The 24,041-nt window shown below is 35.1% G+C and overlaps 2 pseudogenes; one reads left to right on the forward strand and one right to left on the reverse strand.

Moving 5' to 3' along the window:
• Nucleotides 1–4,945: 4,945 nt before the first annotated feature.
• LOC142547230 (putative galacturonosyltransferase-like 1) lies at nucleotides 4,946–6,373 on the forward strand (annotated as a pseudogene).
• Nucleotides 6,374–19,082: 12,709 nt separating this feature from the next.
• Nucleotides 19,083–20,479, reverse strand: LOC142547231 (uncharacterized; annotated as a pseudogene).
• Nucleotides 20,480–24,041: the final 3,562 nt, after the last annotated feature.

A 24,041-nucleotide genomic window follows, 5' to 3' on the forward strand; every position in this document is an offset into this window, starting at 1 on the left:
GCAGTACCAGTCCACAGTTGGTCCCGAGAAGCTAAGAGAAGATAGGGTGGAAGCCATCCCGGGTAAAGAAAGAGTAACATGTTTAAACAACTATGGGCATGTAGTAACATGGGAAGCATATCAGATCACTATGGACTAATACAAGCCCGAGCTCTATATTTGGTCGGACAAGATAGGGTTGAATGATACAGACATGGAAGCCCTTGGCATCCCGGACACTTGCATCATTTTGGAGTCTTCCTTGGCCAAGAAAGACAAGATACCCAAGAAGATTAAATTAGTGATCGTGGATGTCATCCACGGTTAATCCAGGGGTCTGTTCCCCTCCATCTTTCCAGGCCATCCGGCCTAAGTCTACCTTACTCGGTCACAAGCAGGAATCATCCTGGTCAGTCCTTTCCTATTCAAAGAGACCATGAGGAGATGGGAGCGGGGCCCATAAGTATGGGTCACCATATCTCGTAATGATTAGCATGACAACTCAGTGCCCAAGAAAATACTAGGGAAGGTATGAGTCGTCATGCCTAGTGTCAGAAGGTAGTACATGGGTAGATGTCTAATCAGGAACAGTGTCCATGTGCTACAATCGAGGTCATCTTATTCCCTATAAATACTCAGGTTTGCTCATTCATTTAGGACGTGATATATTTTGTTTTACTGCATTCAATAAATTCTCTTTCTATTTAGTGAGCCAAGTACTGACTCGAGCGTTGAAGTAGCTAAGCCGCAAACCCTTCCTGACATTTTCTGTTTGACTGTGTGCAGATCATCTGGCCCGAGCTTATACTACCCGGTCAAGAGTCCTCTCAGTACAGGCTAGTCCATGCCAACTGAGCTCATGATCCTACCCGCTAAAGAGTTCTCACACTAGAGGCCAGACAACACGAGCTCATTCTACTCGCTCAAGAGTACTCATAGTAAAGGTCAGGTCATGCCACCCGAGCTCATCTTATCCGATAATGAGTACTTGCAGTGTAGATCAGGCTACACAGGCTCATCCTATTAGGTAAAAAAATTTTGCAAGAAAATTACACATATCTAGCAGATAAATAGTCCATCCAGTTCACCAAATTGACCCGAACATCAAGTCTATTATTGGAATAAATTATTTCTAATATAGTATGATAATATGTTATTCCTTAGAAATGATAATAAGGTTAAAAAAATAATCATGACGAAAATGTATTTAAAGGAAAGGAATAAAATGAATAATATATTATGCTTATTTTTTATTTCAGGGGATGAAACCAAAACACAAAAACTCTTGGTCCAATTATTCTGCTGTGTATATCGTACGTACAGGTCAACTATGGACTACAAAATTTGAAACTTAAACCAAATTCATATATAATTCATAATCAGAATTAAACACACGTGACAATGTTTCATTCCATATATTTATTATGTTGAAAAGTACTCACGACGACCCACATTTAGGGAAGGCAATGAGGTGAGGTGAGGTGGGGTGGGGACATATTTGCTATCCCTTTTTTCGTTCTTGAATTCCATTCATATCTTCATATCCGTCCCGATCTTCGTTTTTTCGGGTTCGAGGAATCCCCAAACCCGAAAATCCGGGGATCAACTTTACATCCCCGCCTTCATCCCCATTTGAAAAATATTAATATAGCAAAACGACGACGGATTCGGAGATTTTCTCAAACCGAAACTTATTATTTTTTATTACTATTAGTGATAATATTATTATTAATATTTAAACAAATAATATTATTATTAAATTATTGATATTAAGGCTGTGTTTGGTTCATGGGATTAGGTGGGTTTATGATTATTAAACCCACCTAATCAAGCGTTTGTTACGATTTTTATTTAACCAACTCAATCCTCCTATAAATGATTAGGTTATATTAGGTAGGTTAAAATAATACCTCCTCACCCCCTAGGATTATTTATCTCACTCTTAATCCATCCTATTTTTTCAATTTTACACTTCTCCTAAATCCAAACTCACCACAACTTCCTTCCATCGACCGCCCACCGCCAACCCCTGCCGCCGGCCGACCGCCGACCGCTGCCGCCACTTCCGGCCGACCGCCGTCGCCACTTCCGACCGATCGCCACCACCTCCGGCCGACCGCCGCCGCCACTTCCGGCCGACCGCCGCCGTCTCTTCCGACCGACCACCGCCGACGCTTCCGGCCGACCGCCGCCACCGCTTCCGACCGACCGACCGCCGACGCTTCCGACCGACCGGCTGCCGCCACCGGCCGACCGCCGCCCCCCCTGACACAAATAGAAGGGCAATTTTGTCAATTCATCAAAAAATTATTAATTATCACATTCTTATCCATCATACCAAACATAATATTATTTTATTATTATATATTATATTTCTACTTCAATCATTCTTTTTATCATTTCTCTCTTAATCATTTCATTATCTTATCCTCCAAACCAAACGCAGCCTAATAATACTATTATTTTATTATTGATATTATTTTCGGGGCGAGTTCGGAGATTTGGATAGTAATCTCATACATGTCCCGAACTACATCGGAGATTTCTTTAAAATCCAAAAAATCCCAGAACCCAAACCCAAACCCGAAAAAATCGGAATCTCCATCCCCGTTTCAGGTTTTCCCCGTAAGAAAAGTTTTCATCCTAGACACATGCATACCGTCACTATCATTTCCATAGTTTGAATTATGTAATACGACTTGGATTACAAGTTAATTGTGATTACATTGGCTTATAAAATTTATTTGAAATTATAAAATTAATTTAGATATATTATTAAAATATTTTTTCAAATAAAGTGTAGACATAATTTTGTGATTCGAAAGGCATTTTATAACTCAATTTATGCATATAACATTTTTCTTATCTATTAGTCAAAAAATAATAATAGCGGTCGATCGAACTATACGAATTTGTTGGTTTATATTTTTGAGTGGATTACATTATTGTTGTGATCGATCATATGCGAATTCGTTCGTTTTTATATTTTTGCGTGGATTACAATATTCTTGTAGTCGGAAAAATAACGGTACATGGAGAATTATTATTATTTTTTTATCCGAAGGTTAATAATGATCATATTATGATAACACATTTAAATTTATGATATTCTTGATTAATGTATTAGTATTACAACTGTAGGACTTAGGTTTTTCATTTTACCAAAAATTATAGATGGTGGTAACGACGTAACTAAAATCTTTTAAATCCTACAGCAGTTCAAGCAGCACGTTTCGATTACCCTATTCACAAAGGACAATTATTGCAACTAATAATCTTCTTTTCAATAATTACACTTCTTGCAATCAATGAGAATCGAACACGTGACCTTGAATCGTCTGGTACCAATTATTAGGATCAAGCATTTACCAAAGTCAAAAGATATAAACCTGGTGATAACAACGTAACTAAAATCTTTTAAATCCTACAGAAGCTCAAGCACAACGTTTCGATTACTCTACTCACAAAGGACAATTATTGCAACCAATAATCTTAATTTCAATAATTACACTTCTTGCGATCAATGAGAATCGAACTTGTGATCTTGAATTTGATACCAATTATTAGTACCAAGCATTTACCAAAGTCAAAAGATATATACCTGGTGGTAACGGTGTAACTCAAATCTTTTAAAATATACAACAGTTCAAGCACTACATTTCGATTTTTTTATCCAACAAAGATAATTAGTGTACCCAATAGAAAGAGATAAAAACATATTAATGAAAAACTTCAGAAACTAACAAAATTTTTTTTGGAAATGGATACAAAATGTGAATATATTGTGAATTAGTAGCTAGAAGTTGGTGTATAATAATAAATCATACAAGAATAACGTAATTGTCATCACATAATTAAGTTTGTTCAAACAATATTATCACTATTTACCAAGAATGGACGATTTCGTAAAATAAAAATTTTCATGCATAAAATTTTAAAATACATTTTTGCGATCGATCATATGAAAAAGAAAGGAGAAAATTAAAGAAATGTATTTAAATTGAGAGGTTAAGATCAACAAACCATGATAAGTAAGATTTATTCTAAAGATTTGAAAATCGTGAGACCAAAGTAGATTCTCGAGTTCTATTTCCAGGAAATTGGTACAATTGTTCACTCGTTTTGATCAGATTTCATTATTGTTGTATTTGACATGTGAGAGTTATGTATTTAATGAATATTATCATGCCATAAATATGAATTATAATTCAAAATAAGATATTTGGACTTAAAATTTCAGTGGACATTATTGAGGTGTAAAAATTGATATTAACGAGAAAACGATCGAAAAATTATATTTGAGACGTATAATTTAAAATAAAATAATAATAAAGCCACTGCTAACTCAAGGCTAAAATCGGTGGTGTAGCTATGATTTTTGGTCAGAGAAATGAATTTACAGCTTTAAAAATGTTAGGAAAAAGGGTAATAATAATATTAAAAATGAAGAGGACAATCGCTGGACTCCCCCCCTCCGGTCTGCTGTATCACATTCACCGACTCAAAGCACATTTTCCTTCTCTTTATAATAATAATAAATTAAGAAAACTAAATTAGATTTACTTTGGACATGCCTTCCACAACACCATGCAAAAAGTTAAAAAAAAACCTGTAACTTAAATTTCATGATTTGTACCACTTAGCCATACAGTTTCCATCACTCGTAAATGCCATCATCTCTTCGAGTTTTCGCAAATTCTATTCTTGTTTTGCTCGTCATTAATATTATTTTTAACTACAAAAAAAAAATACAATAATTCATCTTAATAAAAATTTTAGATTTAATTTGACCAAGCATCATGTTTGCAACTCCGATCCATTTGTAAAATTTCATAACAAAAGTGTTGAAAAATCTAAGTCATAGTATGAAACCAAGAAAATCCACATAAAAATCTTTGACTGGGCTGTGCTGTGCTGCCCGGCAACCCATCCAGCTGTATTAAGTACAATTGCTGCAGCCCTTCAATTATTTTAAACTCACCAAACCTCCTCATATAAAACACCTCTCCCTCAATGGTCAAAAAGATCTAGAAACATATGAAGAAGCCTACACAGCCATTCTTCTTTCGAGTTTTTACAATCACCACTTGCTTCTTTCTTGCCACTTCTCTTGCAAAACAAAATGAAATAACCAAAATCCCACAAATATTTAGAGAAGCCCCCAAATTCTACAATGCCCCCAATGGCTGCCCCTCTATTGTTAATTCAAATACGAATTTTTACGACGATAATGACGATGACGACGACAACAACAAAGAGCTGGTGTGCTCGATGGAAGCTACCCATGTGGCGATGACATTGGATTTGGCCTACATTCGAGGCTCCATGGCTGCCATCTTATCCATCCTCCAACACACTTCTTGCCCTCAGAACATCTTCTTCCACTTCGTCGTCTCGGCCTCGGCCTCGACCTCAGCCTCGTATTTACGCAAGACGATTAAAGCGTCCTTCCCTTACATAAACTTCCAACTCTACCGGTTCAGCGATACGGCTGTGGCGGGTCTGATCTCCACATCCATCCGTTCGGCCCTCGACTGTCCTCTTAACTACGCTCGAAGCTACCTAGCTGACCTCCTGCCTCCCTGCGTCCGCAGTGTCGTGTATTTGGACTCTGACTTACTCCTTTTCGATGACATTGCGAAGCTCGCCGCCACCCCGCTAGGCAGAGACAAGGTCCTGGCGGCTCCGGAGTACTGCAACGCCAATTTCACATCCTATTTCACCCCAACGTTCTGGTCAAACCCTTCGCTTTCCTTAACATTAGCGGATCGAAAAGCGTGTTATTTCAACACCGGAGTGATGGTGTTGACCTGCGTCGGTGGCGGGCAGGGGATTACACGAGAAAGATTGAAGAATGGATGGAGCTCCAGAAGAGAATGAGGATATATGAACTTGGATCATTGCCGCCATTCTTGCTGGTTTTCGCCGGAAAAATAGCGCCTGTGGATCACAGGTGGAATCAACACGGCCTCGGCGGAGACAACTTCCCGGGGCTCTGCCGGGATTTGCATCCGGGTCCAGTCAGTTTGCTGCATTGGAGTGGGAAAGGGAAGCCATGGGCCAGGCTTGATGCTAACAGGCCATGCCCATTGGACGCACTTTGGGCGCCTTACGATCTGTTGAAACCTCCGTTTTCATTTGATTCTTGAAACTTTTGACAGATCATAAACTTTCCAAAAAAAATATTATTATTCGTAGAATTTGAGGAAGACATATATATATTCTGGGACACTGTATAGAGACGGTGGATTTGAATTTTGAGCCGTGAATTCGGGTAATTAGGAAGCCATAAAATCCATGATCTAGACTGTACGAACAAAGTACAGAATCCAACATTAGTATTTCTTGATCATGAAATTCATCGGTTGCTGTACAGAAGAAACTACTTTTGGTTGGTTCAAAAATCTTTTCGATTTATTACAATTATTATTATTATTACCAACCAAGTTTTAAGATATTATTTTTGTTTCATATTAAATATTTGGTAAAATTTAATTTCATAAGCTATTGATTTTTAAAGAAATTGCATGATTTGTGTGCTTGTGATACACATTCGGGAACTTAGATCACCGATTGAAACAACAAATATAATTCTTAGGTTCATTAAAATCAAATAACCCCACAAAAAATTACATAAAATAATGAAAAAAATTATAAAGCTGACCTGAAAATTCTTAATGAGATCATGCCGACTGCTTCAGTTTGGTTGTTTTTTCTTCTGTGAAATTAATTAAATTGCAATGGGTTTATTATTATTATTATTATGAATATTTTATATATTCCAATCATGATATTTCGAAAATGCCAATGATTTCCAAGTGTCATTTGACTTTTATTCATAATTTAAATTACATGATGTTTGGCCACTCTATACTTTGACGTGGCTCCATTTCTTTCCTTTTAATTTCTTTCAGAAAAATATTATATTATGAAAAAGAAAGTGAGGATCTGATGCAATTGTTCAATTAAATGATTTTAAATTATATTAAATTTAAAAATGGCGATTGTACATTTTGATATCGATTTAGGAAACAAAAGGCCGTCTTGTCACCAAATACACTGAGTCGTGTCTTCCCATAAATGATGAGAGCCAATATATTTGATTTAGAGAAAAAGGCTAACTTATAAATTTTAACTTACAAATAAAACCTTCCTGCTGGTTTTGCAAGGTGATTTTTGTAATGTGTGGGTGATGTCGAATTCTGCTAATGTCGTCTAAGAGTTGACATCTTCACGAGAAATTCTTAACCATCAAGGATTTCTTGTTTCCGACATCTTGGATCTTATTGATTATGGTAGATCGACGTTGGTTATGTTAATAGATTTTGTGAGAACCTGAAATTCCAGCAACAACTGATATTTCAGAAGCTGGTATTTTTCCAGCCAGACATGTATTTTCCAGCAGACAGAATCCAACAGCAGAAGAGCTGAGAAAGCAGCAGACAGTTACTGATTCAGCTTAGACTTGTAACTGAAGCATTAACATGGAATAAAGGCTGTTAGTGACAGATTATGGTCATTAATTGGGAGGCTAAAAGTCAGAATTTGGCCTATAAATAACACTCTCAAACCTCTGAATTGGGTTACACAATTCGAGCTAAAGGAGTACTTATTTTCGAGCAGTAGAATCCAGTAGGAAGAGCAATCAGAATTCCAGTAGACTTCAACCGAAATTCTAGCAAATTATAGTAAGTGGGCTTATATATAAATATCTTGAAATCCGTTTGATAATTCTGTTTTAAAGATTCAGTTTCTGTATGTTTGATTTCTGATATATGATTTTGAAGTACTGAAACTCTCTAGTGAACTAATGATAGGAATATATATTTCTGAACAATTCTGAATTCTGATTCTGATTCTGGACTCACCCCTTAGAGGATAGAACATATAGGGGACTGATATCAGTTTAGCCATGAAATTCACTAACGTGCTCAGTGCTTACTATTTCTGATTTCTGTTCTGAAACCTGTGAATTCTGAATTCTGATTTCTGTTCCGAAAATAAGAGTTTCTGTATATTATTGTATTACTGTTTCTGTTGAAAACGATTTCGAAAACTGAGAGTTATTCCCGCCCCTGCTTACTGAGTGACAACCATATCATCACTCACCCACCAAACCCATCTCAGATAAGAACGAGGAAGAAAAGTTAGAAGAAGAAGAGCAGAATCAACTCTGGGGCTGGTGAAGAAGACTACTGTTCTCAGCTATTATTCATGTTATTTCCGCTGCATTTGATAAGACACTGTTATGTCTAATTTTACATTTCCGCTGTAAAACATTAGTTATTTGAGTTGTAACAGATAATGAATTATTCAGTATTATGAATAAAAGACTGGTTTCTGAATTCTGTACTTTTGAGGCTTGTTGTTTTCGAATGTGAATTTGAGAGCAACGCCGGTGTCAACCAACCCCTGTCCCGGGGCGTGACAGATTTGCGAACAAAGTAGCTCATTATCTAGCACATTTTCTTGGATTTTATTGATTATGGTAGATCGACGCTAGTTATGTTAGTAGATTTGCGAACAAAGTAGCTCATTATCTAGCACATTTTTCTTGGATCTTATTGATTATGGTAGATCGACGCTGGTTATGTTAGTAGATTTGCGAACAAAGTAGCACATTTTGCTTAGTCTCATCTTTCATTTTCTTGCTGGATTAAAAGTTTATACCCATCTTGCTTGATGTATCCAACTTATGTAATGATTAAGTTATTTTTCCAGAAAATTATTGTTGCCGCTGCTAACTTGACCGAGTCTATTTGTGATAGCCGAAAATTTGCAATAGTGTATTTAATAAAATTTAAGAGTAGAAGATATTCTTGTTGGATTATTGGATTAAAATAAGATTTACATATTGGAGAATATTTGATATGGGAAATATGGAGATACTCTAGGATATACAATATTAAGTCATTAAGTTATGAATATCATGCATAATTTCGAATTTGGGAGAATATGTTGCAAGATTGGAGATAATATATTAGACTTAGAAGACTAAGGCACAATATTGTCTATTTTCGAATTTCTACTAGATTTCTTGCCTAAGTATTACAATGCATGGAGGCATGGAAGTTGCAAGGTAAATTGGAAACTATATCATCAAAGTTGGCTCAAAAGAAATCCCATGACCTAGCCTCACCACTTTCGAGCCAAGCATAAGGGAAATAATCAAAGATTTAAATCCCATGGAATTGGAAGATAATCTCACTAATTAAGTAGCATAATTTTCGAAATTTGCAAGAAATATTGGAGTAAAATTGTGAGATTTGGCATGGCTTTTGGTATGATTTGAATACCAAAATTATCACCCTTCCCTCCACCTATAAATACTCCACCACTCCCACTCATTCTCACACTCAAGCAATTCGAATTCCCCTTGCTGAAAATCTCGAATTCAGCAGCTCCCCCTAAGCCAAAATTCTGCCCGAATATCGTCCCGAAGCTAGACTAGGATCAAGCCGAAGTCTGTCCGAAGAAGGAGCGAGAAGCGATCCATTCCCGAAGCCGAGCCACCACGTTTTTCTTAGCATTCAAACACTGTAAGTGGACTGTTTTAAATTTCGGTTTTATGCATATGAAGTTTTCGATTTTTGATTTCAAAAATTCGGTCGAGCACCGTCTCCCGTCTATACGATTTTATGAAATTTTGGTACGTTATGTTTGGCACTGTGAGGACTCCCAGAAAATGGGTGGAATTCCAACATACGGCCCTCAATGGTGGGATAGAACCGTTTTATGGCCTCGCCTCTTTAGAGGATTAAAACTTAGGGACTGACGTCAGTAAACCGTTGAAAGGTGAAAAATCACAGTGTTGTTATGTTACGAATACGATGTTACGATTATGAAAAGCATGCTGTATGTATATGTATGTTTCGAAAATGTTATTAAATTGGTTATGTTGTGTTCAATATCCCCATTTACTGAGTATTCCCAAATACTCTCCCCTCTCAGATAAGTCCGAAGAACAGGTTGAGGACGAAGAGTCCGAACAGTTTTGGGCTGGTGAATCACGAGATTAGTAATAGGTTTTATTTCGAATTCTCTGATTTAAAGGATTGTAAGGCGCTTCCGCATTATTTACTATTTCGTTGGATTTCTTTATTGTAAAGACGATGTTTGTTTCGTGGAAATTATGAATTATAAACTGGTTTCGGTTTAAACTGTACTACAAAGGCTTGTTGTTTTCAATTGTGTGATTGTTAAACGACGTCGGTGTCAATCCCGAGTTTCGGGGCGTGACACTATTGACTTCATTTATTTATTTTTTGAGATTAACATCGACCCAATTTTGTAATATTACTCTTACTAAATTTTGCCAATCGTCGTGTTGCTATTTCGTCGGTGGCACCAGGGAATTACAAAGATTCGACGCAACCCTTAAGTCTACATCTTCATTTATGTCATGATTCAATTTTTCACATGGGAAGAGAGACTTTTTAGGCATCTTCTTTAAATATGTATCATCATTTTTTTTAATTATTGATAGATGACGTCCAATTAAAATTGTTTTGGTTTCGATTTGATGTATCAAAACATTATTTTTAGGATAACTTGAAGCGAATCTCGAAAATTTTGTAAAAATAATTTATTTTTTTTGTTGTTATCTGAATCACGGATTTTTTTTACGTAGATAGAGTGCATAAATTTTTCTTTAAAATGCATACAAATCTATGAATTCGGTGCTCTTGATTATCTATATGAAGAACTATATTTCTTAACTTAGATGCGAAATCTATAGATTGTTTTTTTGTTAGATTTGAGGAGAAATTGGTCATCGGCAAAGAAATCATTTATGATTTTTAAGTTCTTGAGAAATGGAAGATTTGGTCACTAGTGAAACACATCATCCATAACTTTCTAGTTATCGAAGTATATACCATAATTTTCATTTAATTATTATTAGAGAAACATTTAATAATATTTTTAAATGTACGTACATTAAATTATTATATATATGTGTAAATCATATACAAAAACTATATATATACATAATATTTATGTATAAATAATTATATATACAAAATATATTATATATATACGCATATTATAATGTTATATTCATTACATTATTTGATATCCTATATATATATATATATATATATTATATTATGTTCATAATATCATATATTTTTTAATATGTGGGTTTTATTTTTATTTGTAATACTTGACATGATTTTATTTAAATTGTTATTTTATTGTTTGGTATATTTAAATGGAGATATGGAAACTGTTTTAGTGATTTTATATATTAATGGTAATGTTTTGCAAGACATGAAACAATCAATTATAGTATTAAAGGGGTGAACTAATTCATATATCTAGATCTACGATATTATATGAATTGATTGAAATAGTTCACCGAAAGTCAGATATCGATGACACAAAATATAGATTGAACCTTTTAACCAAATATTCATATGTGGACAAGTCGCGTTTAGTAGAAACACATATTGTTTTTGATGATGATACTTTACAATTTTTGTCGGGTCTTAATTCCGATGTGCAGCGCATAGAGTTGTATATTGAACGTGAGACCATCGAAGATAATACAATAACAAATGTTCTTGATTCGTACATGCAATGTATTACACAAGGCCTAAGCCTGATAGGATTTGATCAGCAAGTTGGTACTTCGAGGACTAATTTTCATGAAGATGAGGACCAACCTTATACATCCATGGATAATTGTGTTGGATACTGGGATCAATATATTATTAGATATTAGGATAAAGATAATAGTCGTTGGCCGAACAATATACATGAATGGAATTCTAATACAGGCTTCAATATGTCATTTGACAAATTAAAATGCATCAAAAGTAACTTATGAAGCTAATATAAATTTTGGTTGTTTCAGTTCATATATTAGATGCTGGTAGTTTCGGTCATATAGTAGCTACATTAAAACCAGATGAAGTGCAACACATCAAATGTTTGCTGATTCTTCATTACAAGAAAATCTAGATAGTGACAGCGAGCCTGACACACCATCGGGTGATCATTCAGACAATGATGGTAATGAGGGCGCATTCGAAAATGTTATTGAGCAAGTGCATGACACAACCTAAATATAGTTCCATCCATATCAAAATGTTATATATATATATATAAAGGAATATATGGCTCATTGGGATTTTGGAAACCATGATCCAAGTCCATGTGAACTTGTTGTCATGACACATGGTAATATGTAGTGTGATAAGTTCTAGCCATGTTATAAAACTCACAACGTGGTTAAGGTGACTCTTCAAAATGAGGCGAATGAGGTGATTCTTGATTATGATGAGGATGAGGATGAGGCGGCTCTTGAAATCGATGTGGCTTCGATGTTTTATCAAGCATTACACAAATCCTCTCGCAAATTTGGATAGTTTTTGTAATAATAGGCCCCAATGCCTCACGAGGCTGATCTTGTAACGAAAGTCCACGAAACCATCACCTCGAAAATTCTGCATCGTTCCTCTGAAAACAATTATAAAAATTATCATTAAACTGGTCAACATTTAAAATATTGTAATGTACATTGGAATAAGAATTAGATAATGACAAACTTACCATAACACACTTAAAATTCGCACCACCGGGCCTATAACCATATCCTATTTGCGGATCGACGAGGATTGTGATACGAAGAGTTATTTTATCATGCCACATTGCGTACTCACGTTTCATGCCCATATTTTCGTTTGCCGACTCACCCTCAACAATCAAATTGACACGATCATCCCATGCGAATATGCAATTTTTATTATGTTCAGCCCTATTATAGTTTCGCCCCCTTTGTCGGGTGCATTCATGAAAGTCATCCCCATCAAACGCTGGCTGGTGTGTTGTCGTTGAGCCACTAAACTTAAATTCATACTCTATAGATAAAATTAGTGTAATGGTGAGCATGGTCGAATCCACAGGGAACGGGGGATGATTTTTTTCGATAATAAAAACAAATAAAAGGGGGAATTTTTGGATATGAATTTAATAAAATACTAAACTAAATTTATCCAAGAAAAGAAAACAATAAATTTAAATGACAATTAATACAACTAGAATAAAGTGAAGAATTTAATATGAGAAAGATCTGATTCAAGGGAGTTCTACTATTTAATTATATCATTGTTCATCGTCTAACAAATAATTTATTCACGTTGTTCCAAGCAATTAACCTTAAAATTATAAGGACAACCGCTAAATTTCTCGTGTTTTCCTAAATTAATTGACCGAACCCAGCATCCCGTCAAAACTTATCAATAACTAACTAGACACGATAACATTCTATATTAATTAAAAATAGCATTTTCATTTTGTAAAAATAGTTAATCCTAAAATCTAACAATCGAGATAGCTGCAATTGATAGATCAAGTTTTGTTGATTTATTTAGATTAAGTATGCTACGATAGCACAACACACCTTATCTATTTTTACTCATGTACCAATCGTTCATGACAATTACGGATCACTGAATTCATGGATAACAGTAGAAAATCATATATCGAATTAAATTGTCAGATTAATCGATATACAATACTCATGTAATTAAATTAAAAATCGACAAATACTTGGACGAACAAGAATATTAAATCTAAGCACAAATACCTCACAATGATAAATTAAACAGTAAAAAAAACCCTTAAGTCAGATTAGAAAATTAGCCAAGCATGGCTCGGTTACAATCTCCTAAAAAATAAATAAAGATAGGAAAAATACTAGAATCGTGGACAAAAATTGAGAAGAAATCTTGCGCCATTTTTTTTCTTCTCTCCCGTGAATTGTTGGAGAGGTTGGAGAAAAAATCTTTTCTGCCGCCTAATTGCTCATGGAATAGTGTAGGAAAAAAAGAAATATTTTTGGGTCCAAAAATATTAAAAGCCCAATAATCTAAAAATAAAATCTAATCACTAAAATCTAAAAGATATTAAGAAATATCCACTAAGAATATAGATTATTTTTTTATGGAAAAAACTCTATCTTATATTTATTCCTTGATATGAAAATTCCTCAACTCTCACTAGGCAGCCGATGAGTAGTCACAAGGTGTGATCACGCATTGTCCAAAAACTACTTCTGAATTTTTTTCTGCTTCACGTCTTCCACTAAGATCATATCGACAACTTTAATTGTGATATAAATCACCTATTTTAGCCGAGATTTATCGCAAGAGCAGAAAACTTTCTCCTACAATAAAATCACACAAAATGTGTCAATAAGCACGTTGATAATGATAACAATGAGAGATATAACAACAAAAATGCAAACTATTATGAGCCTATCAAATCTCTCACACATAAACCATGCTTGTCCTCAAGCATAAAAGAGCTCAATTCATTATCTCAACTCATTATCCTCTTTCTGCTTCATTCACTTGTCCGTAAAATATTTTTTCATGCACCAAAGAAATTTAATTGTTGAGCATCTGGCATATTAACATTATTAACAACTGCTTCCATCTGAATATGTAGAAATAAAAATGCATAAGGTCCAAACACTCCTCACAGGATTCGCTCATTTCACTCGTAAGTGTCTAGATATGTATCAAGGAGCTCTCATGTCAAAACACTGAAAATTTTTACCATAAGCTTGCAAATATATCACATCTTCCACCAAATGAATGAATTAAAATGCACAAACAAGGGCTGTAAATGGGTTGTACCGTGGCTAGAGGTCAGGTAGGAAAGAAGGCACAATGTGTTTATGGAATTGAAGAAATCATACACACTTTTCATAAAGATAATTGCATCCAACTAACAATAACATCTTCAATATCATTATCACATCCAAGAACATTTTTTTCTTCTTTGTTGCTCTTATTTTCCTTCCGACTCCCATTTTTTTTCATTTTCCTTTTTCATCATATATACATGCATATATGTATATATATATATATATATATATATATATATATATATATATATATTGCATAAGAAGTTTTTGAGAAAACGATTTCGAGCATTAATCACTCGGTCACAACAATGTGCACTTTCTTGGCTCAAAGCGATGCTAAATGTGAAAAGTTTGTATGATTCTCCAATTTAAGGTTCAAATTGAGGAATAACCAACAAAAAAGATTTATCATAGCTTGTAATGTGGTTATTTTCCAAAGAATAGGCTCAGGCTCAAACTTGTCTCACTAAAGGGTAAATGAATCAGGGTAGGCTCAAAAGAACGACACTGATGATGCGAAAGAAAACGGTTTGAACCTAATGCCCTTTACTTTTGTTTGTGCAACTAACCCATCAAAAGATGTCAACAAAGAAATGTATAACAATGTAAGTTCTTAAAAAATCAACAATGCATGACTAACACACAATAAAAAAAACGGAGCATGATATGATGATTGCTCATAGGCCCAAAGCTCACAAAAAAAAAGGTATGTGTGCTAAACCCCGTACAATTGTCATTTCAACACATCATCAAGAGCAACTTCCCATAAATGTAACAGTAAGAATGCAAAAACAGTTGCACACAAAGAAAACATCAGTTTTTTTTCTTAGACTCGCATTAAAGGCATTCAAGATTCAAATGAGAGAGATAATGAATAAACACTAAATGCTTTATGGATCAAACAACTTCACTCTACCGTACTCTCTCTCTCTTTTTTTATTCACTTTTCATAATTTTAATTTTTTTTGAATAAACATGCAAAAAAATAGAGAAAAGAAAAAAAAATAAAACTAGAAATAAAAATAGAAATTGATCAAAGACCGGCTGGTAAAAGAGAAAAGAAATAAAGAAATCCAGATCAGTTAGAACATCAAATAGTTGCCCGAACGGAAGAGTTCAAACTATTTATGTAAATTCATTAGGAAACAAAATAAGAAGTTTTGTTAACATCAAAATCAATATTGCGAATATGAAATGTTCCAACAATCTCTCCCTTTTTTATTATCACAAAACTTGATCAATTAAAGCGATAAATTTTAAGGAAAAAAATTTAATACTAATTCTCCCCATTTGTAAGAATAAAAAATATTTAAAACATTTAATTAAAACAAAATTTCAGTTCTAGGATAATTAATGAAAACTCCCCCTCAAGAATTGAATTAAAAACAAGTTAAAACATTTTTCAGTTCGAGGGATAAGAAAGCTCCCTCAAGAACTGAATTAAAAACTCCCCCTTAAAATATAATCATTTACGCGATCTAAAAAGAAATTTTAGCAACATTTAACATTCAAGCAGTTTAGGCAACAAATATGTAGATAATAGTTTAGTTACATAGAAACTAAGTTGATAAACATGATGTTTATTTGAATCAAATAAGTGTAACTTATATCATATATTAAGCACACTAACATGTGTAAAGGAAATTGCTACTACAATATCATATTTTAAACAACACTAAATATCATTCAGTTTATACATAATAGACCTTAATATACCAATAACTGGTTGCCTTGAATGTTTTGAATGCTGCATCGATCTTGAGTTTCTTTGCTAGAAGAGCAGCTAATTTGCCTTGGACTTGATCTCTGTGATGGCTAACTGGTCGAGCTGACTCAAACTGGACTCAACTGATGTTGAACCGCATTGATCATCTACTTTGATCTGATATGGCAATGAAGCGGCAGTATACTGCTGATGATTAAGCTCCTAATCATCCAACATTTCAGTGTAGTTGGGTTTCGTCTGTTGATCAGCTGAAAACTGGTAGGCTGACAACTTAAATCTTGTCTACTGATTCAATTTAGCTGTTCTGTTGTCAGTTTGACTCAAAACCTTGCAAGCTGCTAAAATAGCAAAGTTACGGAGTCATTAGAAGTGACTACAATGTTAGTTGCAGATCCAATAATATTCTCTCCTCCCACGGTAAACTCATATAAATTTTTTAAGAGGAATTTGAAAACCATTTTAAATAAAAATTTTAAAACAAATTTAAAATATCAGCTTTCAAATGTCTTTCTTAGAACAACTAACTCTGATACCAATTGAAGGATCGGTTCTAACACCTACGAGAGTGTTTCAAACACAATATTCTCAATGAGCTGCAATAACTCGTGTTCTAGGAATGTAAACACCGATGAATTAGATCGAATTTGGTTTTAAATCAAGCGAAAAATACACGAAATAATCTTTCGTTAAGAAAGCTAACTAGTTTGAAAGTCTTTTAACTTGTGTAAACTGATTAACTGATATAAGGGGGATCAATTCGAGCTTGTATCAGTTCAGTTATGTTGAGAACTGAACTGATTTCAGCTGAACTGATCAAATCAGCTTTAAAACAAAAGTTAAGCAGTTAAATACACAAGATATGTTTATGGATGTTCGGAGATTTTAACTGCTCCAACATCACCCCTTCTATCACCTCGGGTAGGATCCACTAGAAGACTTTGATTTATACACCTTGTACAGCGTAGGACTTACACCATTGCCTAACTGAACTCCTAGTCTAGACTCAAGGCAGCACTTTTCAGCCAAAACTTGTTTAACGTCTATGTGTCATAGACTACATACACAAGTTTAATGTCTTCGTGCAAGACTCACTCAACTTATCGATAAGCTATACTCTCTGTATATGTGAGGATTGTGTGTGAGAACTGATATATGAATACAACACGAAAATGTTTTCACACACTGAGAATTTTGCTTTTAGACTAAGCAGTTGGCATGCCCTATTTTTTTTCTTCTTTTCTGATCTTCACACACTTCCTTATTGAAATTCGTTTCTCAAAATTTGTCGTGTAATTTCCGATAGCCATTCTGGAACATTTTGTCTTTAAGCTCTGCTGCAACGTTCATTATTCTCCTTTGATCGGACATTTGCTTTCCTTAATGCGCACAGCTGGATTCCCCTTAGATAAGTTTGTCGTGCTCTGCAAGGTGATCGGATCATAACTGATGTTCTGAACTGGTTAGTTGAACTGGTCTTGAACTGATGTGGTGAAATCAATTGGCTCGTCAGCTGAACTGATTTCACTGCTTTAGTTGAACTGGTCGGCTGAGCTCTTCATCAGTTGAACTCTTCATCAGCTGATCGGGCTTCTGAAGATCTTCTGCTGAAGTACCTATCAGCTGGACAATCAGTTGAACTGGTCTTTGATATATCAGTTGAACTGATTCAGTTTGGGCAATCAGTTGGCGCTTTCAGCTTGCGTCTAGATAGCTTCAATTTAGACTCGATAGCTTTCTGCGCACTTAGGTAGATTCATTAGAAACAAAATAACAAGTTTTGTTAACATCAAAATCAAGATTACGAACATGAAATGTTCCAACAGAATGACAAATCAAAACGGTCTAGTTTATTTTCGGAGAAATGATGACCTCGTAGTCCAAGCCAACCCACGCTTCGAAACCGACAAATAACTGAGTACATAAGCAAACCAAAAAACTTAACTTGACAACCACCATGCTATTGATGTTCAACTTCAGCACTGAACTCGTGTACATTGTTTCTTGTACATAAAGTGAACATTTGCAAGAGACAAGTAGATACAAAGAGGAATACCAATATGAGCAGCGAAAACATTAACATATCATGTTAGTGATATTATATAACTTCAGCTAGGGGTGTCAAAATACGACACGACCCAACACGAAAAAAATCAGGTTCAGGGTTGGGGTTTTTGGGGTTCGGGTTGGGTTGATTCGGGTTAGTGTCATGTTAGGCAGGGTTTCGGGTTGGGTCGGGTTGGATCGCGGGTTGACCCGCGAACTTTTTTCTTTGAAAATATTACCTATATTTATATATTGTATACCTAGAACAAAATTTATTGTATATTTATATGATAAATTTTCATCATCTAATATTTATTTTGCATATTTTTATTTTTTTAACAATTTTTTATTTGATTTAGTAAATATACTTTTAATTTTCTACGATTAAAATTTCAGATTGAAATCGAAAATTTTGTTATTATGTGTTTAAATTAAAATATTATTATTTTTTATTTTTTGAATTTTTTTCATTAATTTTTTTAAAAAAATTTAAAAAATAAATAAAATTCAGATTAGGCGGGTTAAACAGGTTGAATCGAGTTATACGGGTTCGTGTTCGGGTTGAGGGTTTTCGGGTTGCTTCGGGTTCGGGTTGGGTTCGGGTTGAAAAAAAATAAAAAAAATTTCGCGGGTTGACACGAAACCCGACCCAACCCACCCGATTGACACCCCTAACTTCAGCCCACATCATACGACGATTTCTCCACCAAAACAGTACCAAATACAAGAAAATATAACTGGCACAAAGCTAAAGAACTAGAAGATGGAGGAACCAATAAAATATTGAACACTCTCGGTAAATTAAGCTACAAAGGGCAGATTCTCCTCAACTCCAAATCAATGTCAGGAACACACTCAAACCAATTACTAACAAGAGAATCTTCAACAAAGAATCTGTCTGCTGTTCCTGATTTACACGTCGGGGGAGACCCTGAGCATGTCCACCATGGAATGCAGTTGAACCCATGGTGGAAACCATGTCCCGCTCCATACATGTTGGCATTAGGAAATCCATGCACTTGCATGTTAAAGAAAGATGGAAGCAAGCCACCTAATGCAGCAGAGAATGTAAAGTTCCCGAAATTGGCAGTAGCCATTGGTGCAAAACCCCCAAATGGACCAAATCCTCCCATAAATCAAAATCCTTGCGGTGCAAAAGCATTGGCATTAGGATCCCGAGGAGCTGTCTCAGGTCTTTGCGCAGAGGGACGATGCGGAATCTCCATTCCTGGAATTGATCTAGATCGAGGATCAGTTGAGTTGTTTCCACGGCCATATAGAGGGACTAACTTCTCCTCCTGGATATGGGCCTTGCAGACAGGGCATTCTTGGGAACGAGAGTGAATATGAAGCCACTTATACAGACAAGGCCATCAGAAAAGATGACCACAAAGGCTAACAATTGGATCTTGTGCCAAATCGAAGCATATATTACACTCAAATTTCCAGTATCACTGTTACTATTACTACCGGAACAAGAAGGGCTTGGGGGATGCCTGCTCATGGATTCCCCAAACCCAGTTGCCATATTCCGAATGTGAGTACCCTAATTTTCCTACAAAAACAAAACCTATCAGAAAACCTTGATCAAACATAAAATCCGTCAACTATCAGCGCTCAAAAGAGAGAAAATTCAGTTCTTTTATAACCACTGTCCTTTATAAATCGAAAGGTTCAAAGTTTCAATCCATAACATGCAAAAAAAATATCAGAATAGGATTTAATACCTAAATTACACAAATATAATGAACAGAATACCCAACTCTGGTGAAGATGGAAATTTTAAGCCATGCAAACAATATCAGTCAGGTTAAACGAACACCTGCTCAACCTTAAACAATCTAATTCTAAACCACCCAAAACTTCTGGCCGTCCCTAAATTCTAAGTTCATCAATTTAAGAAAAGTACCCATGAAAGTTTTTTTCAAATAGCAAACATCAAGCATGCCGAAAAATCGAGTCAGATATGGCCCGGATAATTCGAATTTATGCTGACCTATAGAAAAATTTAATGGCAAATACAAGAAGAAATGTAAAAAAAAAAAAACATGACTAACAGAAAAGAGAAATGAAAAAATTACCTTCAGATCAGAGAAGAATCGTGCTGCAGAACCAAACAGGAAATAATGGAACTACAGGGACAGAAGACGACGTCGCTTGACGGTTCTGACTTTCCTAGAGGCTTCGCATATTTCGTACTATTCCACGTGGGGTCTTCTTAATGAATGTAAGGTGCAATGGCAATTGTCTACGGCAAAAATTCGGGTGTGACGATATTATTGATCTTATTTTGTGAGACGGATTTTTTATTTGAATCATTCATAAAAAAATATTATTTTTATGTTAAGAGTGTTATTTTTTTATTATGAATATTGGTATGATAGACCCGTCATAGATAAATATTTATGAGACCGTCTCACAAGAGACCTACTCTCGTGTAAGAGCGTAACTCAACCTATTGAAGATTTTTTTAATTGCATAATATTAATATATATATATATATATATATATATTAATATATATATTAAAGTAAGATGTTCAATCTAATAATTTTAATAAAAATATCCTTAAAAAAGAATTATTATTTTTATGAGTGAAGGTACTCCATGAACTCTTGGCGGAAGCTATTGAGTGTTATAAAACTAACATCGACGAGTGGAAACATTTTTAGAACCACTAGAAATTTGTGTTGTTCCGTTCTTAATATTTTTGTATTACATTGTCTCTATATATTTGTTTTTGGCGCATGCATTTGATTGTAAGTCTAAAGACTTAACACGCCTATACCAGAAATAACAAGTACATATACATGACATACATCAGTGAAAAATATCGTACAATATCATTCATCGTTTATCGTTTCCTTTAGTGAATTCAGTTCATTAGAGGTGACTATCGTACATCATCATTTACGATGAATCCATCATACATAGAACAACTGTGGTATCCGGCGGCTGTCGGATATCAGTGACAGGATTATCCACCCACTGTGCCTAGTCCTCATTATCAGCATTTACATATGCGTCTTAAGCATTTACATATACTTGGATAGTCACAACTAATTCTCATCATTCGAAATATCATCATTTTCATTACTTATAAAAATAATGCACATATGCAATATTCCTTAAAACCAAGCATGCAACGTACATTATCATAAATTCTTAAAAATCATGATCATGATGCATAAACATTTAAAATATGATGAAAAATGTGCTCAGGGCGTTGCCAGGACCAAAATCTCACCCCAGGTGCAAAATGACCATTTTGCTCCTGGAAACTCAAAATGACCATTTTGCCCCTAGACTTCTAAAATTTGACCCGAAGCTTTACCAAACTCCTTAAAACATCCCAAAACATATTAAAAGTATTTCTTAAATAATAAATTATTTATTTTTAATTATTTATGAAATATAGCATTTTAAGGTCAAATTTAATTTATTAGATGAACATCTTATTTTCAAATTTTGAAAATTAGGAGTTAATTCTTTAACTTGTGATTTATTATTTTATAAATTTTGTGGGTTGAATTATTTAGCCTAATTAGTAGTTTAGCCATTTAATTAATTTAATTTAATTAAATTTTTTTTAAAAAAAGAAGAGAGCCTTTAAAACTCACGCGCGCACGCACAAACACACACACTCACACTTTTACACACACTAAAAAAGTGAAAAGCTAGGGTTCTAAGCTCTTCTTTCAGCAGTCACCATCTCAGCCTCTTCCTTGCAAATTTCTGAATATTCACGTTCTTTTTCTTACAAGAAAACGTGCTACCCTTTGGGTCTGGCAAATGGCAAAGAAATTGGGCCAGAGATAGTGATCAGTGGAGCTTTAACTCCAGCAAATTTCTTCTTATCACCAGACTCGGGGATAGTATTTTTGAGTTGAGCAGCATGAGGAGGCAACTGATCTTCAGTTGAAGATTCAACTGGTATTGCTCTCAAAAGAGTAGCCTTGATCGGCTGTTCAGCTCCAGATTGTGTTAGCCTGTCAGTTGGGATGGTGCTCAGAATAATCGCTGGTTTTGTCTTCAGAGTTCTGGGCTTCTTGGCGATTTTAGGAGAGGGAGTCTTCTCAGAATCAGTTTCACTGACAATCAGTTTGCGTTTCATTGTCTTCTTTTGAATCATATTTTTGGCTTTCTTAACTGATTTGGGAGCCTCCTGCGTCCCAATCTCATTTTTCACCTTAATGAACTGTTCAGGAGAGATGTCCAGCTTGAGCTCCGGCAGCTGAACTCTCTTGACGTTGAAAATCTTGAACTTGGATGACCTCTCAGAGGAGTCATCCACCAAACCCTTGCTTTTCAGCAGATAGCTGAGCGACACTGCAAATCCCTTTGATTGTTTCGAGGACTGAAACATGTTTTTGAGAAGGTTAAGATGATACATTTCCATTGCGGTCTTTTTCCAGCCATGATAGCAGTCATGACTTGAAATTTTTGCAGTGTGAGAGTAGCAAAAGATCCTGCTTTGGAAAGTAGCCTTTTGTCCACGATGTCAACTATTAACTGGATTTATGGCTTCAGTTCCTTCTTGGAATCGTAAACCTTAATTTTCCGTCCATCAGCAGATAGGAGAGTCTGCATCTCCTCGACATCAGACGTTTTCATCTCGGAGATATTTTCCAGTCCATCAGCGGGCAGCTGAAAGATGTTGCTGAAGGAGTCTTCGTCGATTATCAGCAACTGATTGTTGACGGTGGTAGTGATGTTGCCGTCAGCAGAGATAAATCCATTGGCATAGAGATCCTGAATCTCTTTTGGATAAATTTCTTCAGTCCAGCAGCCTCCAGTTTGAGAAACACATTCTTGATATTCTCGTCCTGGACAGACATGACTGAATCAAAATCAATTGCCATTGCGTTCAGCATGTATGCCGGAATTTGATTTGCCATTGCTGAAAGATTGTTTATCTGCGAGAGAGAGTTATGTGTATTGATTTGCTCTGTAAACTTAAATGCGCGTAAAGAAAAACTGAAATGAGGCGGGAACAAGTACATATGTATGTGACTGTTCAAATCTTTGGACGCATGTCAGTTCAAGATAATTTGAATAAAACCGTGTGTACGTATGATGAAAACATGTGTAGAATTTAAATGGACTACGTGGGAACACGTTTTAAAACACTATTCAATGAAAGACATCAATTAAATGCATAATTATCAGTCACATCACTTATTATTGGAGAAGATCAGTTAGGTCAGCAACTGAGTGATCAGTTGAAAGCTGAGTCATTTCAGTTGAAGACCAACTGACTATTACCTTCTCAGTTAAACTTTTAGATTCGATATTCCCCCTCAAGAAATGCATATAAATAAAAGGAAGGGTAAGAGAAACTCAATCTGAATAAGTCAAGGGCTTGCAGTTGAGTAGTGTCTCTTCATTTTTTCTATTTCTTCAATATCAGTCTGTCTATAAATAAGAGCAAAGTCATTGGATAATAACAGTTAAACACTGATGGATAGTTCAAGTAGTTCCAACGTCCTTCTTTCTGCGTTAACACTTCGCCATTTGGAGAGTTTGAAGGAAGCTATCGAAGAACTCGTCTTGTTAAAGGTCATGTCCACTTGGACCAAGATACACGAGCTCCAGACCATTCAACGTGATGGATTAGTTGCTACTGATAAGCAGAGGG

Source organism: Primulina tabacum, chromosome 5 (genome assembly GCF_025594145.1).
Source record: "Primulina tabacum isolate GXHZ01 chromosome 5, ASM2559414v2, whole genome shotgun sequence".
In the NCBI taxonomy this organism is placed as follows: Eukaryota; Viridiplantae; Streptophyta; class Magnoliopsida; order Lamiales; family Gesneriaceae; genus Primulina; species Primulina tabacum.